Raw genomic sequence first — 4,703 nt, 5'->3', positions numbered from 1 at the left:
AGGAACCCATCCAAAGATGCCAATGTGAAGCACCTATACAATGAACAGAAGACATTTATGGGAAACATGAAATATTATTGAGGGAAACTAAAGATTTAAGTAAATACATGTTTCATGTTGAGGATGGGAAAATTTAGAGTTCTAAAGATAATCAGTCTATAGCCAGTTAATAAAAAGTTTTGATACAGTACCTACGAAGCTATGAATAGGATCTTTCTAAATAACTATTTGGTGAAAGTATATTCTTTTGATACCCTATCGGATTTCATTATTTCGAATATTTGTGCCTGTATGAGTAAGATTGGTATGTAGGAATTTTTTGTACTATATTAATCAGCTGTTGGTATTTAAAGCTATACTAGATTCCTTAAACTTATTTACATAATTTATTTACATTTATATTTGTCTATGTTCTGAAGTAATTTAACCTAAGAATTATCTGCTCTTTTAATGCTAGATAATTCAATTATGAAACTATCTTATGTGATATAGTATTATATGGTGGGTTTTAAACCATGTTGTCTCTTCTATGATAATTGGACTATTCAAGTTTTCTATTTTTTCTGGGATCAATTATGATAATTTACACTTTCTTGGAAATCATCCAATTCTAATAGGTTTTTCAAATTATTTGTAATTGTGTTGTACATAGATATGTCATGTAATTCTTTTTGTTTGTTTGAGTCAGAGTCTCACTTCATTGCCCAGGCAGGAGTGCAGTGGCACGTTCACAGCCACTGCAGCCTCAACCTGCTGGGCTCAGGTGATACTTCCATCTCAGCTTTCCAAGTAGGTCTAACCACAGGCGTGTGCCACCATGCCTGGCTAATTTTTTATTTATTGTAGAGACAAGGCCTTACCATGTTGCCCAGGCTGGTCTTGAACTCCTGAACACAGACAATCCTCTCACCTTGGCCTCCCAAAGTGCTGGGATTACAGTTGTGAGCCACCACACCCAGCCCTCTTGTAAGTCTTTTAATTTATTGTGCACATGTGATTGTTAACTTTTTTTACTGCTAACTTTACATATTTTTGCTTTCTTTTTTCCTGAATCAGTTCACAAGGAATTTATTTTGTTAGAACTCTTCAAAGAAGCAGCTTGGGAATTTAAGTTTTCTACTAATATTTCTTCTATTTTACAACTTTAGTTTTTGTAATAGTTCCTCTTCCTACTCTTTTTTGTTTTGTTGTTCTTTTCTGATTTCTTAATATGAATCTAAGACCTTTGTATTTTTCTAAGTTTATTTTTAATCATTCTTTTTACTGAAGGCATATTGAGGTCATAAATTTGCCTCCAAATACAGCTTGTATAGTGTTCCATATTTTTAGTATAAAGTGTACTCTTTCTCATTGCTCCTTATGTAGTTTGAAATTTGCTTGTTAAAAAAAGACTTTTTAAAGAGTAGTTTTAGGTTCACTGCAAAATTGAGAGGAAGGTACCAAGATAACCCATATGCCCCCTGCCCCCACACTTACCCTACTCCTCCATTATCAACATCCCCTGTTACACTTGTTACAATTGCTTAATATACATCAGCACAGTATTATCACCCAAAATCCATAATTTATATTAGGGTTCACTCTTTTTTTTTTTTTTTGAGTTGGAGTCTCACTCTGTTGCCCAGACTGGAGTGCAGTGGCACGCTTCCAGCCACTGCAGCCTTGACCTGCTGGTCTCCAGCGATGTTTCCACCTCAGCCTTCTGAGTAGCCTGAATTACAGGCTCGCGCTACCATGCCCAGCTGATTTTTTTATTTATTGTAGAGATGAGGTCTCGCCAAGTTGCCCAGGCGGGTCTCGAACCCGCGGGCTCAGGCAGTCCACTCACCTCAGCTTCCCAAAGCGTGGGATTACAGGCTGAGCCACTGAGCCCGGCTAGGGTTCACTCTTAGTGTCATATTTTCTGTGAATTTGGATAAATATATGATGGCATATATCCACCATTATAGTATCATACAGAGTATTTTCACTGCCCTAAACATCCTCTGTGCTCTGCTTGTTCATCCTTCTCCATAATCCTAACCCCTGGCAACCACAGGTCTTTTTACTGTCTCCATATTTTTGCGTTTTCCAGAATGTCATAGAATTGGAATGCCCAGGCTGGAGTGCAGTGGCATGATCACAACCTCAGCCTCCTGGGCTCTGGCAATCCTTCTGCTTCAGCCTCCTAAATACCTGGGACTACAGGCACGTGCCACCAGGCCTGGCGAATTTTTTTTTTTTTTTTAATTTTTATGTTGTCCAGTCTAGTCTCAAACTCCTACACTCAAGCAATCCTCCCGCCTTGGCTTCCTAAAGTACTGGGATTACAGATGTGAGCAACTGTGCCCAGCTTTATTTTCTTTTTGTCGAGTTTTAAGAGTTCTTTGTATATTTTGGATAACAATCACTTAAGTTTGTCTTTTGCAAATATTTTCTACAAGTCTGTGGCTTGTCTTTTCATTTCCTTGACGATCTTTTGCAAAGCTGAAATTTTTAATTTTTTTTTTTTTTTTTTTTTTGAGTTGTAGTCTCACTCTGTCGCCCAGACTGGAGTGCAGTGGCTGCTCTCGGCCACCGCAGCCTCGACCTGCTGGGCTCCGGCGATCCTTCCGCCTCAGCCTTCCGAGTAGCCGGAATTACAGGCATGCGCTACCACGCCCGGCTGATTTTTTGATTTATTGTAGAGATGAGGTCTCGCTGCCCAGGGAGGGTCTCAAACCCGCGGGCTCAGGCAATCCACTCACGTCAGCCTCCCAAAGGCACGGGATTACAGGCTGAGCCACCGAGCCCGCCTTGAAATTTTTAATTTTAATGAAGTCTAGTTTATCAGTCCTGCCTTTCGTGGATCATGTCTGTGGTATCATATCTAAAAAGTCATGGCCAAACACAAGATCGTGTAGGTTTTTTTCCTCTGTTATTTTCTAGAAGTTTTAAAGTTTTGTGCTTTACATTTATGACTGTAATCTATTTTGAGTTAATTTCTGTAAAGAGTGTTAGGTCTGTATCTACACTCATTTTTTTGCATGTGATGTCCAGTTTATTCCAGCACCATTTGTTGAAAAGACTATGTTTTCTCCATTGTATTGTCTTTGCTCCTTTGCCAAAGATTAGTTGACTTTTGTGGATCTATTTCTGAGTACTCTACTATGTATGGTCCAGTGATCTATTTATCTACCCTTTCACCAATACCACACTGTCTTAATTACTGTAGCTTTATAGTCAGTCTTGAAATCAGGTTGTTTGAGCACTGCAACTTTGTTCTTCTCCTTTGATAGTCTGTTGGCTATTCCAGGTTTTTTGTCTCTCCATATAAACTTCACAATAAGTTTGTCGATATCCACAAAATAACTTACTGGGATTTTGTTTGGCATTGTGTTACATCCTTAGATCATGTTAGGAAGAACTGACATCTTGACAATATTAAGTCTTTCTATTTATGAACATGAAATATCTTTCTATTTATCTAGTTCTTCTTTAATTAGTTTCTTCCATCAAAATCTTATAGTTTTCCTCATACATATCTTATACATACTATGTTTAATATATCTAAGTATTTCATTTTGGGGGTGGTAATATAAATCATATTATGTTTTTAATTATAAAAGATGTTATACTAATTCATTGCTGGTATACAAAGCAAATTACTTGGCTTTTTTTAAGATTAGAATATATAATTTATTTAGAAAGTAAATTAGAGAGAGAGAGAAAGAGGAGATTCACCTCCCCAAGGTAGGGGGTCAGAGCTTAAGAAAACTTAGCCCAACCATAGCTCAAAAAGCACATGGCCACACCATAGCTTAACAAGGCAATGGCCTAGCAATGTCCTACTTTTGTATATTAACCTTGTTTCCTACAACCTTGCTATAATATCCTAGTAGTTAAAGAGTTTCTGTTGATTCATTCAGATTTCCTACACAGATAATCATGTCATCTGTGAACAAAGGCAGTTTTACTTCTTCCTTCACAATCTGTATACATTTTATTTCCTTGTCTTGTTATATTAGTTTGGACTTCCTATGTGATGTTAAAAAGGAAACTAAGCCGGACTCAGTGGCTCAGCCTATAATCCCGTGCTTTGGGAGGCTGAGGTGAGTGGATTGCCTGAGCCCGCGGGTTCGAGACCCACCTGGGCAACTTGGCGAGACCTCATCTCTACAATAAATCAAAAAATTAGCCGAGTGTGGTAGCCTACGCCTGTAGTTCCAGCTACTTGGAAGGCTGAGGCAGAAGGATCGCCGGAGCCCAGCAGGTCGAGGCTGCAGTGGCTGGGAGTGGCCACTGCACTCCAGTCTGGGTGACAGAGTGGGACTCCAACTCAAAAAAAAAGGAAACTGGGCACTGTAGCTCATACCTATAATACCAGCACATTGGGAGGCCAACGCAGAAGGATCTCTTGAGGCCAGGTTTCAAGACCAGCCTGGGCAACCTCACGAGACCTTATTTATACAAATAGTAAAAAAAAATTAGCCAGGTGTGGTTGTGTGCAACTATGGTTCTAGCTACTCAGGGGGCTGAGGTGGGAAGATCACTTGAGCCCCAGAGTTCAAGGCTGCATTGAGCTATGTTAGTGCCACTGCACTCCAGCCTGGATGATAAAACAAGACCCTGTCTCTAAAAAAATTAAAAGGGCATCAGTGTACTGAGGCAACTTCAAAAGTCCTAATGACTTGTAATTGGAATTCTCAAAGAAGATGAGAGAGAGGAGGACAGTAAAAATATGT

This window comes from Carlito syrichta, unplaced genomic scaffold, assembly GCF_000164805.1.
Source record: "Carlito syrichta isolate Samal-C Ts95f unplaced genomic scaffold, Tarsius_syrichta-2.0.1 Scaffold305654, whole genome shotgun sequence".
NCBI classification, from domain to species: Eukaryota; Metazoa; Chordata; class Mammalia; order Primates; family Tarsiidae; genus Carlito; species Carlito syrichta.
This window is presented reverse-complemented; position numbering follows the sequence as displayed.